Genomic DNA, 17,697 nt, shown 5'->3' on the forward strand with positions numbered 1-17,697 from the left:
AATTCCAACAATGTTTCTTGAATGGTCTTTATAATAATAACTGGCTGTACCTGTTGCAGCTTCGCTTGCAACCAAAGGATCCAATATAGAATGTAGATTGACACCCAGACAGACATGCAGACAGATATTTCGTCTTTATCTATACTCCTTGTTGGGAGGACTCCTTGTTGGAGTGCATACATGTGTGATGAGCTTGCAGGTCATAGCTTTGTCGCTAATTTGTTGCAGAATATATTGGTATAAATGTATTTCTAGAAGGGTGTGTGATTTCCTCAGTCACTACTTTGTTGCAGAGTACCATGCATATTTTGGGGCTTAATTAAAGCATTTTTAAAATATAACTCATCATTGATAGGAGATCCCCGAAAAATATATACAATGACGCTCCCCATAGCAAGACCTTTCCGATTAGGTATAAATCATGTCTCTACATCAATCGGTTATTGCGTTCTTGGCGGGCAGACACATTTTGTCTTTATTAGTATAGATTAGTATTGATAATGATCCTTGCCCTTTGATATAACAAGAAATTATGTTTGTTTAGTGCTTTATCACATCTTTAAGATGTCTCAAAGCGCTTCACAGAATATACAGTAAAGTGAATTGACTGTTTTATCCCTGCAGTAGGCGGTAAATTCCTTACTTTTCTACCTTATATTTCTTTCCCTTAATTTGTTTCTCCAGCACTATTCATTAAACTGTGCCTCAAGAAATCAAAACCTCACTTTTGCCATTGCTTGGAGGTCATCACTGGTGGATTTGACTGTCAGGGAAGCCACAGCCTCCTCTGAAATGAGACTTGACCTTTGTTAAACATTAGTAAACGGGGCTGCACGGATCTCACTGTCTAGTGTTCTCTCTCCAGAGAATAGCGACTTAGTTCCTTGGTGCAGTGAAAGTACTTTTATTCTTAACATTGTCATCTGGAATATTTGGGGGGAGTGCGGGGAAGTGGGAGAGAATATTGGTTGCTGGACTGGAACCTAATTTGGAGGATTTCTTAATGGGATTCCTGGAAGTTGTTCAAAATTGTTCAGGTGTGTTTGTGTTGGGGGGGGGGGGGGGGGGGGAGATTGCGGAGGTCTCCTGGTAATTGCAATTGCATCACAACATCCCATAACAACTTCACTCCCATTTGATCAACTTCCAGAGAACAAGAAATTTCATGAGTTTGACTGGAATCTAAGGAAATGCTGCAAATACAGTCTGAAATTATTTGTTTTCTAAAAATAGGCCAGTAAGATTATCAATTATTGTGAAACTGACCAAAGGCACAGATGCAAAGCAACGACTGTGTGCCGGCTTTCACTGTTTGTGTGGCAATGCTGCAGAGCACAAGGCTGTGTGGGCATGGACGTACCAATATATTCTTGCTGGACAAACACCTTTTATTATCTGAGGATTTTTGTAATGATATTTTTTTTAATGTGAACAATATTTTGCACTGTTTCTCTCCCTTCCATCCCCAAACATATACCCTTCCCAAGTCCAGCATCAAGTATTTTTACAATTAGTAAGTGGAGCCCAGTAATGCTTAACAAATGCACTGATCCGTTAATCGTTCTGTTTAACAACTCAGGTTAAAATAGTGTTAACTCAATTTATTTGTTACTTAGTTTTGTTAGGGATATGTATATATATATATATATAAATATATATATAAATATATACATGCACAACGACAAACTTGAAGGGACTGAAAAGCTGGGCAGCTTCTGTGTTGGACTTGGTTTTGCTTCTGTTTCAATAATTTTTAAACATTTAATGAAGGGAATGTGGTGCAATGGATCTTGATTTTTGTGCATTTGTTTTATGTGAACTACATTTTCCATTGTTTTGTCTTTGTTTGAAATGGTTGCTTTTTGCTGATGGTTAAAGGAACTTCAGAAGTGTTATAAACTAAAACCTGGCTGAAACGTTTTGGTTATATTGGTGCGTTTGCAAACTTTACTGAATAAAAGCTGATGATATCACAATGTCTTCTCTACTTCATTTGTTTGTAATTAAATACATTTTAGTACCTGTTAATGTATTCACTTGCCTCAGACCATTGTATAAACTTACTGATACAGATCAATGCAATACAATTTAATAACTATAATAATAATCGTTATAGTTTTGGTTGGGAGGATGTCCCAAAGTGTTTCACAGGATTTATTGTCAAATGTAATGACTATTTTTAGCAGCCAAGCAATTTAGCAGCATAGCAATGTCCCAGAAACAGCCATGAAGTGAATGACCAATTTTTTGATTTGGGAGATTGTTGGCCAGGAGACTCCCTTTTCTTTTTGAATGTTGCCGTGGGATCTTTAAGGTCTTTAAGGTCCACTGAACAGGCAGTTGGAAGCTCTGTTTAACATCTCATCCAAAGGATTTATACTTACACTAATGTACATAAGCTCCAGTTCAGAACTTTGCAATCCATCTCCTGTCTGTAATAGGCTCCATGTGCTCATGACCCCATCTCCCCCACTCTTGACTTCAAGATCCTCTTTCTGATTTTCAAGTCCCTCTGCATTTTTGCTCCTCAATATTTCTGCAATCTCCAACCTATAGCTGGGAATGTTACATGATGATGGTGGTGGTGGTGGTAGAGGTAATGACTGTGATCTTGCACAATATAGTCCGGGAACATCTGTGATAGAAAATGAGAGATATATTAGCAGTTATAGAACAGTATGTGTTCCCATCACCTCACTTATGCACTGGTCTATTGATGTAGTAAAATTAGTGTTCCTTGTCTTATCAACACAAGGAAAATGTTAAGGAATATCATAATTTGTTCCCCAATTAGACTTGGCTCCCTGCTGCTGACTGTGAGGATCAGAGACTCGGTGCAGTGTGCACATTACTGAGGTAATTGGGGAAACTTCACATCAAGTCTAAAGTGTTCCTTGTGGTAATTAAGAAGGGAACGTGTTAAGGAACAGTTTTATCACTAGATTTCCGCTAGCGAGGAGATCTTTGAGATGTTAAACTGAAGTACGGTCTGCCTGTTCAAGTGAATGTTAAAGATCCTGTAGGACTATGCAAAAAGAGAAGGGAGTTTATCCCAATGTCCTGACCAACAATGCCCCAGATAAAATAGTTTTTTCACCCACAATTATCTGACACGTTCCCCTTCGAAATACACGGTTACTGCGCTTTATTGTACATCTGTGCACTTTAACTTTTTCTAAGACATGCTGAGCACGATTTTAGAGTTTATCTCAAGCTACAGCCCAAATGTCTTATTTTCATTATAGATCTGATTATTATAATAGATCAGACTGAAAATTACAGTCCTGTAGGAAAGGGGAGGCCAGTTACTGCCACTGTTTCGCCCACAAAATATAGTCAATTCACTTTACAGTATATTCTGTGAAATGTCTCTAAAGATGTGACGAGGGACATTGGTGTGGGTAAATTGGCTGCTGCGTTTGCCTACAAAACTTGAATTGTTAACCCAGAACTGCTAAAGAATCAATTTATTATTCCCAACATAGATTTTTAACTAGCTTTTGGAATGTTACATCTCAACTGAGATATGATAGAAGCAAAAATAATAGCGTGAATAACTTCAGATTCTCCAGTTGGCTCTACACTTCATAGTAAAATGCAGTGGAGGGGTTTGTGGTGTAACAAAGACATGACTAAGGTGCTCTATCAAATGCAATGATTATTATCTCACTGCATGTGTTGATGTAAAGGCAACAAGGGGAGAGCAATTGTTGAGCATAGGGGTTGTTGAGTACAATCTCTTCTTCCCTCTGACTCAATTTTAAAAAAACCCTGCCAGCTGCGGCAGTTACTGAAATCTATCAGCTGAGTATTACATACAAAGACAAAAATGTCCCATGTGAATCTTCTGTCACACAGGGTAACTGCATTATCCATTAGCTATTTCCTCTTTCACTGTATTGGAAGCTGCTACCTTGAAAAGTTAACCCAGAAACGCAAAAAAATTGATTCATTATTCCCAGCATAGTTTTTAAACTAACTTTTGGTGTTACATCTCAGCCGAGATATGATGTAAGACGAAAATAATAGCATGAATAACTAAATTCAGATTTTCCAGTTGGCTCTGCAATGCACATGAGAAAATAAATCAGCCAAACTGTATGTGGCGTGAATCAACCTCCATCTGCTGCACATGCCTTCTCTGTTCCAGAATTAGTGTTGTACTACTTCAGAAATTTTGGAACTATTTCACCTTAGACAAATACGAAAAGTAGCATGCTGTGGCTCTGTAGCACTTACTGTAGCGTTTACACAAAGCCTTTAGCTTACAGTGTAGACTCACGCTCCAAAACAGAGTGTGGGCAGCCCTGAATTGCCAGGCTTGAGTGACAAAGCCAAATAGGTCTTTATTTGGGGCCCAGTGGACCCGGTTAATGCAGGGAACTACATTCTACAAGGAAAGACTTTGAGAAGACCCTGAAGTGAAAAATGTGTCATTGAATGTCATCAGCATGATCAATGCTAGTTATTGTCGAGTGTGGAAGGTAGGTCGGATATGCAAATACAAGGATTATTGGCATAATTGTTAACTGGGTGAAAATTACATTTAAATACTGACAGGTTGGAGAGTGAACGCTCCATTATCCCAACCCGCCTCACTCCCCTCCACCCCGTTTAATCTCATCACAGTGGTTGTTTCGAAGTCTCTTTCGAAAACTATTTGTTCACCAGCTTGGAGTGGACACCAAATTGGTTTTAATCCGCTTCTGAGGCAGCTTCTAAAGGTTTGAGTTCTGCCTCATTGGCATCCTAGTTGAATTAAGCTGCGATCCTATTTTTAGCCGCATGTCCCAAAGGGGAAAAGTAAAGGCTGAGCCACCCTGGAGTACTCAGACACACACACGTACACACACACCTCCCAGCTGCTGGTTACAGACAATGGCCCAGGAAAAAAAGATGAGAGGATTAAAAATGTAACCAATTAATCATATTTTGGTGAGACACGACAATAACTTACACAATTGCAAATGATCCAATTGCTTTCTATTAAACCACTCATAGTTCTAGGGAGAAATAATATGTGCTTATGGAAGTTAATGAAAGCTAATAAGGTTGTTTCAAATTGCTTAATTTATCCCTATTCACTTACAATTTCAAATAATTGTGAAGAAAACATTTCCCAAACTTTACAGTAATTTGCCAAATAAACATATTTTTGACATGAAATGACATGACATGAAGACTCAACCACAAGTCTTCAAAAAGATTATTTTTTTCTGGTTGGAATTATACCTTTGTTGCAACGTCAATGGTTTTTGCAGATATGCAGCACAGATATCACAAAGTCCTTGCTGAACTTAACCCATATCTTGGAACATCCTTTTTTTTGCTTACTCTGCCTTAACCTAGCATTCCTAGAATAATATTCAGTGAGAGAGGATCAAACGAATCAACATAGGCCTCTAAAGGAATATCGAAACCAAAGTTGAAAATGTAATTCTACTTTAGCCCAGAGGCTGTAGAGTGAGCTAAACTAGATCCAGTGACTTCCTGACTTTAAAACAAAACATAAGGGCTGGAACAATAACAAACTTGGGGTTTGTTTGAACTCACTATTCCTTTCATTTTAAAATAAATAACACACATTGTGTGAAAATGCCTGCGGGACATTATAATGAAGCACTGTTCTTCCCCGCTGAAGAAAAATAAGGGCTTCCAAAGACCATGAATTACATGGTTCACCTATAAAAGGAAATATAATTATAACGCTTTAGCAAGCCTGGGCAGAGATGCTTCTTACACTGGGTGTAGATAGTCAGGTCAAGTAAACTAGTGCTTGGGAGGTCAAATGTTGTTTGGGTGCTGAATAGCTAAACCTTTCCATCCAAGCTTCCAATATTTCTGCCTTCTACACCAGAAAGTGATGTGATTCTGCTGTTACTTGTTGCCAGGTGGAAAATGGTTATTCAATACCATGAAGTAATAGGAAAGTGTGTGTGAGGGGAAGGTAGGAACAAGTTGTGAAAAAGATCTGGATAAGCTAAGCAGCTTTCTCATTCTTATGTTGCTAAAGTTTGTGCCATCGCTTACACTGTTATGGCACAAGTGACATTCCTAAGTTTTATTTGCAGTTGAATTCCTTGAAAGCAACACCGTATAGAAGAATTTATTTTGGCAATTGATGGTGGATTTTGTATTAAAACACATGAGTGAACTACATTAATGGTTAATTAATTAATTAATGATGAAATGGTTAACCTTCTGCAGCACCTAGGAGAGTGGTGACAGTAGTGATGAGTGGTTAACATTTGTCTGGATAGTTCCCTGATCTGCAGAGATGAAGACCTAGTTCCATCAATTGCTTTATGTGGAGTCTTGTAGCTCAGTGGTAAAAGCACTCGCTTTGCAAGGAGAATCTGGGTTCGATTCCTGGCAGGGTGAAACCTTGGGCAAGTTTCCTTACTCCACACACCTGATAATAGTCCCTCAAAAAAAAACAATAAATTGGTCATTTCAATTCACGACTGTTTGTGGGACACTGCTGTGCGCAATTGGCTGCCGCATTTCCCCCACAAAATATACAGTCAATTCACTTTACAGTCTATTCTGTGAAGCGCTTTGAGACGTCTAGAAGACATGAAAAGCGCTATATCAAATACAAGGATTATTATTATTCTAACAGTGGCTGTGTTTCAAATGTCGAATTCTGCAAAGTACACAATGATTGGTACCAGAGGTAATCTGATACTAATCTTTGTGTTCAAAAAAGGCTCAGAAGTAAAACTGCTGGGGATTGTCGATATCAATAGCTTTACATCTAGACCAGGGTTAAATGTCTATCTGTTATAAACAATACAAATCAAAATCAATTACTGAGTGTATTGCCAGCAATTTTGCTAGGTTTCCCCTATTAATGGAGAACACAACACTTTGTGCACACTAGGCCAAACCAACTGGAAAGTTCAAATCAGTCTGAGTTAAGTTCACCCATTCCAATTCACAAAATCACAAGATTGCAAGAGTGGTATGAATGGAGAAGGCCCTTTAACCCATTTGATCTCATCCTTCCAAACCAATACGCCACTTGTCAACTCGCATGCTAACATGCTCTATAAAGACCTCAGAGGTGAGGAATGGCCACTTGGGGTCTGCACCCCCATCACCCCAGTCCTTGCTAGTCTCCACTGGCTCCCTATCGCAGAACACATTGATTTCAAGATCTTCCACAATTACTTAAAGATCATTGAATTCCCTGGCAACTTCTCGCCTTTCTGACCTTCTTACATCACACTCTGCTTGCTACCCATCCCCCTTGCTCAACTGCCTTCAGCCTTCTAGGTCTTGAGGCAAACCTTGAACAAGAGTCAGAGGGATTCTGACATGGTATTCCAAAGAGCAGGGATAAGTAGACTGAGTTAACACGGAAGGGAATCAGAAGGGTAGTGACATGGGAGAACACCCCTCAACAGATTTAAGCTGTCAACCAAGTCTCTCTAATCCTGAAATGCGTCTTTCACAGAACCCATCACAGTTGCAAACAAAAGTCATGAAGATTACTGAAAGAACGCTGCTGTAAAAACTACAGCAAGAATGTTTGATTTGCTTACTTGTCACTGAAAGCCTTGTAATTAAATCAGTCACCACATTCAAGACTCAAATTGGTTAGAGCACTCTCCTCGCAAGCGAGAGGACCTGGTTCGATTCCCGGCAGGGCGAAAGGTTTCCTTACTCCACATTTCTGTTTACCTAGCAGTAAGTAGGAACTTGGTTGTTAGTCAATTGGAGGATCACTTTTCCAGGGATAATAATCCCTCAAAACAAAACAATAATAAATTGGTCACTTCAATCCAAGACTGTGTGTAGGACACTACTGTGCGTTTCGCCCACAAAATATACAGTCAATTCACTTTACAGTATATTCTGTGAAGCGCTTTGAGATGTCTAGAAGACATGAAAAGTGCTATATCAAGGATTATATAAACACAGTTACATCTCAGTGTTTTGAGATATCTGAAGTGCTTTTCTGTTTTACGTTTCTCACAAACCATTTTAATGAAGCGAAGGCAGCAGAATTATTACATAGAACTGGGGTGAATGGAAGTAATTCTCGGTTTTTAACATGTCTAATATTGCAATATAATATTATTTAATGGTGCATTTCTCAGAAGCACAACATGACAATTAGCCTTGAGGTGTATTCATGAGGTCTGTAACAGCATATTACTCACAGATCAAATGTTGTCGAGTGCTTCTGAGAAATGTAGCCAACTATTTCAAAGACAGACTTGCAAAAAAACATACTTTTTTTTAAACAAAATAAAGAAATCTCACAAAGCAAATTGAAGTTTGAAGGAAATAAAGACTGCACCAGCATTTATGCCACAGGAGGTGGCGTCATTTAGCCACTGGACCTCAAGATAATGTGAAATATCAGTTGTAATAATAAATCTCAGCTGTTGGTGTCATCTTGTATTAATCAGCACATTGGAGGAAATTTACCTTTAAGGGTGGAATGATTATTTTTGGAACTAAAAACTCACAATTTTTTTTCCCCTATTTTTAAGGAATTTATGATTTTTTTTCCGCTAAACCATATTTGGATGGCAAATGTTTTTCATTTAGTGGATTCAAAACAGCAACTAACCTGATTTTGTTTGAGTGGGCATCCAATTAACCCAGGCACATTGTATATGTATGTACATGACACACAAGCCTTTGTGAGAGTATATTGAGGTATCTGCTGGAGGACCTTCGAGCAATAATTCTGCTCTTCTGCTGTTCTGTCACACAGGTCTGGATTTTGTTCCCAATAAATTCCATCTTTTTCATAATGTTGCCACAGACTGAGGACCTACTGACTTTTCACTTCCTTAGCTTTTGTAACTGCATCTCAGACAGATTTCCCATCTGGTCTATACACTTGGCCAGTTATTCCCACATCTCAGACATCACTTGAACCACATCCCACTGAGCCCTGTCAATTGCTTTCACTGCCCAAGAGGTGGATTTCCTTACAGTCTCCCACCACAGGTCAACATTTCAGAAACTGGTTTGCAAAAACTCTCTGTTTGATGTTTAAATATTTGTCCTAATTGACGTTCAGCCCTGGCACACTGTTGTATAAAAGGCATCCCATACAAAGGAGCATCTGTTATATGACCCATGCCACCGAGACTTTAATTTGCAGCAATATACATCCCGGCTTTTTCAGTACAATGATAGCACACAAGAGGAAGGCAAGTTGACTTGAGCAGTGATACTTGGTACTTACATGGATAACTTTGCTGTTGTGTTTGTACCCCATCAGGAAGTTTAATGAATGCTAGCTGCCCCTGGCTGTTGCATTATTCTCCTATCAAGTATTGTTATCAGTTATAGAGGCAATAATTATTGAGCTATATCACCCAGTAATTTTGAGGCAGATTGTTTTGAAAACTTATTGTGTAGTATATTTAATATAGACAAATTTGAAAATTTGTCTATGAAAGAATAGACTGACTGATTTAAATTGTCTGTGTTTTTCGCCTCTGTCAACTCTTGCCATTTATGCAGTTTGTAATGCAAAGGATGGAGGAAGGGCTGGTGGAATTTGTAATATTATTGACTTGGATTCAATAGGAGGATAATTAATACAGAGGGTAGTCATGGCTGGAACAGGCTACCAGCATGGGAGGTTGAGGCCAAGACCGTAGACTCATTTAAGAAACAGCTTGATTTAAGGATGGGAAAATGGGCATTCTGGTAGGGTAAGTATTCTGGTAGGATGAGATCAAATGGAATAAATTACCTTCTTCACAAGATGACAAAAGGTCACAACTTCTTTTGTAACCTTGTGAACCTACTGCCATCAGAATGGGAAGTACCTGAACCAAACCTAGGTTGTGTGGCTGATAACATGTCTTGCCTAGGAGAAAGCTATTCAATGGCGAGTACAAAGGACAGTGATGTATGGACATCAATAACAGGACCAACACTAGCCCTCTGAAAATACCCTCTTTTTAATTGTGCTGGTATCATCCCTATGTCCACTGGAGTAGCAAGGTGACTTGATCTAAATTTTGCCAAGTTATTGAGACCAAGGCAAAACTCAAGGGTTAGGAGACTGAAAGGGGAATTTGAGTAATATTTTCAAAGAGGAAAAAAAAGCTGAAGCCAAGCCACTCATGGGTAATGAGCTCGGGAGGAACTATCATTTTCTTTCAGTTTATCAGGTGTGTATTTGACTCGTGTCTCAGTCGCTCACCTCTGCAAGTTGGTTGGAAGAGAAAGAACGACAACCAGCGATAGACTGGTGCACAGTTATTGTTGGTGTGAAATCAGTCAATGAGACAGTATTTAAAGTGCAGTCAGTGAATGTCAACAAAGGCTGAAGGACTCGGTCATGTTGGACCTGTATTGTAACTTTCCTTCTGTAAAATGATCATCTGCTGAGTCCTGAGTTTACAATGTGGATCACTAGGTGTCTGATTTCTATCCAATTACACTGGAGCTTTCAGTCTCATAGCAAAAAAACACACCATTGAAGGTATCAAGTAAAATCACCCAAATAAAGTCCTGCCACTGGGGGTCTAGGTTGTCCAAGACATCTGGACATTTCCTTTCCAACTCAGAAAATCCAGGCCAGGAAGTTGAATGAAAGTCTTACAGTGAATACTGAAAGGATCCAGGCTAAGGGCAGACAGCTCCCCCAATGGTCTCTATCCTACAATCAGTGTGGCATCAAGTCACAGAGAGCAGAATGTTGAATGGCTCATTTCCCCATTTGCTGTTCTTACCTGGGAGTGCTACAATTAGCCTCAGTGATCCCAAGGCGAGAGAAGGGAAAAGCATAATAGCTCACCTGTTTCTTCCAGCGAACTAGAAGGGCCTGTTTTAAAGTCTATATGTGTGGACTTCAGTTGAAAGAAAAAAGAATAAAAATGGGCAGTCTCATTCAGAAAACCCAGAAGGATGGTCGGTGTGGGAAATTGAAGTCTTTTTCGGAGGCTTCAGCAAAGGCATGTTGTTAGAGCATTTTACAAGAGAGTCTATAGGGTATCAGCCTTTGCTGTGTCTGATCAGGAAGAACTTGAAGCTAGGTCTATTACATGCAAATCGCTGATTTAACCCATTGGCGCTTGATACATCATGCTGTCATGGTGGTGGTGGGGGGTGGGGGGTGCACGAGTGGTGAAGTGGGGAAGAGAAAGGATCATATGATAACATTTGCAGTATTCCTTATTTAACATTAGCATAAATTATTGCCACCAGGTGGCAGTAGATCTCTCTAGGTGGGTGCTTGCTTCCTTTTCAGGTTGCAGTGCCTGCCATTTTGTTTTGAATCTCAGAAGGTGATTTTTATTTGGTGTATTTTTAGGCCTTACACCAGGCTCTAAGTGTTTTATTTCTGTGCCATCGTTGATCTGCCAAAGAGGGCTGAAATCCATGCTCTCCTCAGCCAAATGACAACTTATAATCGAATTATAGGGTTAGTCCCTAGGCCTCCTGATTGCTAAAAGTTTTACTCACTTTAAACTCAGAACAAATTGATTAGTAAATGTTAGGAAGATTTTAGACCAGTGGTGGCCAACCCATGGCCTCGGGGCTGTCAAGAAGTGGCCTGCTGAACACGCGCATTAGTCCAGGTGAGTGGCTTAAATCAATGTTTTTTTTCCAAGTTTTTTCTTGGTTGAATGTTTCTTGATTTTTATGGCATGTTCAAGAAGTATTCAATCAAGAAAATGTATTTTGTTGGCCGACCAAAAAAGGTTGTCCATCACTGACTTAAGATTGCCTGAAGTGGAAAACTGAAATGATATACACCACCTGCAGTGTGTGTGGGAGGGTGTAGGAGAGGGAGAGATTGCATTATGGAGCGCACTGTTTGGGGATGTTAAACTGAGCTCCCATCTGTTACTCAGTTGAATATTAAAGATTCCATGAAACTATTTAAAAGGAGGAAGTAGTTACTCCCATTACCCTGGCCCACAATTCTACAGATGAATCGGTCATTTACCTCAAGGCTGCTCATGAGGCTTGCAAATTGCTGCCGGGTTTGTCTACGAAAACAGTCACTACACTTGACAGTAAATAACCTGCGAAGTGCTTTGAGATGTTTTGATGTAATAAGATGCTACGAAAATGCAAGTTCTTTGTTTCTTACCACTGACCTCTTACCTTTTACATTCACTTGAGGGATCTTTTTCCTGAAAAAACATTTCACTTTGAACAGAATATATATTTCTTTTGCCGAGGACAAAGGGCTACATTTATAACCTGTGGCTCAATCTTGTGGCAAGGATGTTTTATACGCTGGAAGGAAACGCAAAGCAGCAGAGAATGATTGGCTCACAAAGGGTTACAGACATTTGAACGAAAAAAAGGAAAAAAAGTTAAATGATCTTACAAGGTGTCCAGAATGTGGCAAACAAACGTGGCTTTGTCAAAAAAAAAGTTTGCTTTAAGAAGTTACATTTCTAAACTGGAGAGAAGCCAAACAAAAAAGTTATTCATCTCTGGATAAACATCAGAGCGGAAGAGTGTGTTGCACGCAAGTTGGCTGGTCTGAACTCCCTACGCCCACCCTCCCCCCAATGCATGTTCTAGTTCACAGCTCTTTTAAACAGGTCCAGCTGTAGAGTTTCAGGATCCCGCCACTGCTCCATCAAAGCCGCACCATCATTGCTTGCCCCTGGAGCTGTCTCTGTAATTTATATCTGACCCATGACTGCTGAGGCTCGGGTTTGGCCACTTTTAGCTGGTCCAGCCAGCAGGCAACATCTTCTGTTCACTTCCTGAGTACTTAAAGCTCATGTGTTCTTCACATAAACCACTCACAGCAAGAGTGAGTGCCTCCTAACAAAGAACGCGTGAAAGTTACAGTGGAAGTGGTTTTATTTTATCCCCTCTCTCGTCTCATATACACAAATTTGTTTTTAGTTGCGCTTCTCACGTTGTCAGGGACGTTTCTTAGGTTTTACCCTTGTTGCATTGTGCATATTGTTAACTAAACGCCTGTCCGAATGGGAGCTTGGATTTTCTGCCTGTGGAACTATAAGTTAATTAGGAAAATGTACAACATTTAGAGATTGACTCAATAATGATTTGTGGCATTCTCTTGCATTGGGGACCAACATACAGTTTGAATTTAGAGATTCTTTAAGTATTGAGTATGTTATGTGTCAGCCTGGCTCAGGGCTGGCACTCTGGGGAGGACAAGTTTGCAGGGCTATGGGGAGAGAGCAGGGGAGTGGGATTGATTTGGATAGTTCTTTTCAAAGAGCCAGCAGACACTATGGGCCAAATGGCCTCCTTCTGTGCTGTATAATTCATGATTCTTACCCGAGTCAGAAGTTTGTAGGTTTAAAGCTCATGTTGGGCCTTGGAATCACATAGTCTAAGATGCAGTGCTGGGGTGTGTTGCATTGTGGTGTCCTCCAGATGAAACATTAAACCAAGGTCCCGTCTGCCTGTTCAAGTGGATGTAAAGATCCCATGGCACTATTTGAAGCGAGAAGGAATTTCTCCAGGCGTTCTGGACAACAAATCTCCCAAATAAAAATTGGTCACTTGCTCCATGGCTGTTTGTGGGTAATTGCTGTGTCAAACTGGCTCCTGTGTTTCATCCACAAAATACACAGTCAAATCGCTTTACAGTATATGCTTTGAATCACTTTGGGACATCTCAATGACGTGATAAGGTGCTATATTGAATATAAGGTTCACCCTTCAATCAAATGTGTCCTAACGGGTTCTTGTTCTAATTTAAATTTGATCTTGATCTGAAAAAAGTCTGACAGATTATGTGATGATCAGATCAAACTGCCTGGGAGATCTGTGTTTTTATTTCCATCTTTGGTTCTGTTGTTGGCAAAAGGCAATATAATTCAATGCGTTGTTGGCCATCATTTGGTGATTCAGTTGTCACCTGTGTTAACTCTTTTACACCTCATCCAGTGAATAGATGTGTTATATACACAGCCGAGAAGGAAAGGGAAATCTTTGTGGACCTGGCTGATTCTAGGCCGGGTGGCAATAGAGTACATGTATTGCACTTGGTTCATTGACCCACAACTGAGTGAGGAGACGGTCATGTTTAGTTACAACACAACCCTTTTCTCAAATTATCTTGACTCTCGTCGTGGAGGTTCACACGTGAACTATGGCCACTTTAGTGGGAGCGGCTGGTGCCGGTAGAAATACCCCAATGGTAGGAAAAAGAAATCAGATTCCACCCGGGAAGGGTGGGGAAGCAGTAACATCCCACAATACGTATAAACACCCAAATTTTCCTACTTTATGTGGCTTGAATAAAGGTATATTTTTCAACTAAGAATTTGTATGAAAATGAACAGATAATAAACAAATAACATAAACAGATAGTTAATTCTGATTGTGGCCAGGGCCTGATTTCATGCCTACAATATGTCTCTTCTGAAGAAGTGTTGATCGCAATTTGTTTGTTACTTTTCAAAAAAAAATTAAAGTTGATTTTTTGAATTGTGCTCAATAGCGATGAATTGAGGCCATCATTTTCTGTTTTTTTAAAAAAAATCTCTCATACTTTCCGCCTCTTTAGTGCTAACTTGTGTTGCCACAGTCATGACCTTTCAATGGATTTGTTGGCTTTAGATGTTGAATGTAATGAGGAATATTAGGTCTAACACTTCCAGCCTTTAAGCACTCAATGACATCATCAACCAATTCCAGCAACACCACAGTATGAGTTGAATACAGAGCAAAGACAACACTTCCCCCAAACAATGTGCTTTAAACCTAACTGCAGTTGAACATCCCCACAAGTGAGTAGAGTGGAGTAAGTGGCTTGTGGAGTATAAATGCAGGCATGGACTTGTTGGGTAGAATGGCCTGTTTCCAAAGGGGTGGGGAGGAATACATTGCATAGAGGGTACAGACTTGTTTCCATGCTGTACCCTCTATGCATTGTATTCCTCCCCACCCCTTTTCTCAATCATGATGCTTCAAAACATTCACCTTTTTAAAAAATATATATTGGAAGATAGACCAGGGGCTGTTCACAAGAGTGTTTGGGTTAATCATAATAATGATAATCCTTGCATTTGATATAGCATCTTATCATGTCTTCAAGTCTCAATGCTCTTCACAGGATTTACTCTAAAGTGAATTGACTATGTATTTTGAGGCCGAACCGTGGCAGCCAATTGCGCACAACAGTGTCCCACAAACAATCGTGGATTGAGTGACCACATTTTTTTTTGGAAGGGATTATAACTAATATCACTCTCTCACTGAATCTTATTTAATCAGTCGCTCCACGCAAGTGCACGTCAAGTGTATAATAGCAGTGCCCAGTAGATATCCTCACAGATTAAACTGAACAACTAAATAGCTCTGACCCACAAACAGGTCGTGTAACTGACACAGCAAGGAAATTTTGCTTCCCGTTTCAGACATGGTCATCATTGCCCTTTAGTGCTCGGTCATCTTGGCAGCCTCGGCTCTGATCAGAGTGATCAGGTCCTGCTTGATCAGGAACACGAAGTGAAGGTCAGCGATCTTCACCACCAGGTTATTATTCAGTTTCACTTGTTGCTGGCTGCCATCCCTCATTAGAGATGAAGAAGTCTCCGTTGTTTTTCAGTTTGTCTTCTGGAGATTTGTCTTGAGATGACCCTTGGCCTGTTAGATCTCATCCTTCCAGAATATCCACCTTTCTTTCCATCAAGCTTCCTGTTAACTGAGTCCAGCAACCTGGCATCAATCACCTTTCCTGGTAACCTGTTCCAGTGGTTAATTATCATTGTAATAACAATAACAACTTGCAATTATATAGCTCCCTTCACAGGGGGTAGTGTCTCAGAGCACTTAACAGCGTCGGAACCTGACTCCGAACAGGGTTGTGGGGAGGTGACAGTAAGTACAGTCAAAAAGGAAGCTTTTCAGGCGTGACTTGAAAAAGGGGAGCGAGGGGACAAGGTGGAGGGATTGATGGAGAGTGTTCCAGAGTTTCGGGGCGTAGTGGTTGAAAGCGCGACCTCCATGGTGGGGCGGAGGATGCGAGGGACAAACAGGAGAGCAGTGTCAGTCGAGTGGAGGAACCGGGCAGTAGATTGAGGAGTGAGGAGGTTGGAGAGGTTGGGAGGTGCCAGAGAGTGAAGGGATTTGAACACGAGTGTGAGGATCTTGAAGTCGATCTGTTCAGTGATGGGGAGCCAGTGGAACCTGGCCAGAACTGAGGAGATATGTGTACAGAGTTTGGTTCGGGTCAGTATGTTGACAGGAGAGTTCTGAATGAGCTGGATTTTTTTGATAGTGAAGCTGGGGAGACTGGCAAGGAGTGCATTGGAGTAATCCAGGCGGGAGGTGACAAACGCATGCATGAGGGGGTAAGGTATGAGGCAGGCAATGTGGCAGAGGTGGAGGAAGGCCTGGTCCTGGTCAGGGACTGGATGTGGGGGAGGAAGGACAGCTGGGGGTTGAAACAGATGCCTAGATTGCGCACTGGTTCGGTGAGTCTGAGGGAGAGCCCAGGCAGGTTGAGGAGTTCAGATCCGCAGGAGTGAAGACATTGATGGGAATCAAGGAGTATGGCTTCTATCTTGTCCACATTCAGCTGCAGGAAGTTTGCACTCATCCAGGCCCTGATGTCTGCCAGACAAGCTGATAGAACATTGGTGGACCTGGAGTCGATGATGGAGGAGGCAAAGTAGATTTGTGTGTCATCCGCATACATGTGGAAGTTTAGTCCGTGTCTGCGGATGATATCGCCAAGAGGGAGCATATGGATGAGGAAAAGAAGGGGCCAAGGATGGAGCTCTGGGGTAGCCCGCAGGTGACCGGGCAGGCGGGAGGAGAAACCATTTGCCGAGAGCTTCCTGGTGTGTGTAAAGAACTTCCTTGTGTGTGACCTAAAATTGTCCATTTACAACCCTGAACCTGTGCCCTCTTAGTCTGCTGCATTGGTGTATCTGAAAGAATTGTTCTGGGTTTACCTTCTCATTCCCATTTAAAATCTCTATAAGGTCTCTTCTGAAAAGTCTCTTTTTTAGCTGCAAATCTCTGGCTTATGTAGTTGTTCCCTCAGGCCTCTAACATTGCAGATCAGCCAACACTCCCTAGTCCTTAATACTTTGTTCCCCATAAACGTTGTGCTTATTAAGATCAGGGGTTTTACTGCTGGGCAATGGAACACTTCCCCTTTTTTGGCATACAATGTCAGCAAATGTGTTCAGGTCAGGCAAAGCACAGTCAAATGTAAAATAGAAGGTGGTCTATTGTCATGACAAATCAACAGTCAAATTTGCACAAGGCCAATATCTAACAAATAGCCATGATATGAGTAATTAATTTCTCTGGAGGATTGTTGGTTAGGACACAGAAATAAACTCCCTCAAGGCTGGACTATGGGAACTCTCTCCTCGCCGGCCTTCCCGCCACCTCCCTCCACAAGCTGCAGGTCATTCAGAACTCTGCAGCTCGTGTACTGTCCCGCACCAGGCTTCACGACCACATCACTCCCACCCTCGCTCGCCTCCACTGGCTCCCCATCCCCAGAGGATTGATTTCAAGATCCTCATCCTCACCTACAAGGCCATTCACGGCCTTGCTTCCCTCCTACCTCTCCAACCTACTATCCCCCTACCTACCTGCCCGTACCCTCCGTTCCTCTGGCTCCGGTCTGCTCCACGTCCCCCGCCCCAACCGCCCTACCATCGGTGGTCGGGCCTTCAGCCTCTCAGCCCCGAGGCTCTGGAACTCCATCCCCCAGTGCCTTCGCCGCCTCCTCCCTTTCCTCCT

The sequence above is a fragment of the Callorhinchus milii genome, unplaced genomic scaffold (genome assembly GCF_018977255.1).
Source record: "Callorhinchus milii isolate IMCB2004 unplaced genomic scaffold, IMCB_Cmil_1.0 Scaffold1, whole genome shotgun sequence".
NCBI lineage: Eukaryota > Metazoa > Chordata > Chondrichthyes > Chimaeriformes > Callorhinchidae > Callorhinchus > Callorhinchus milii.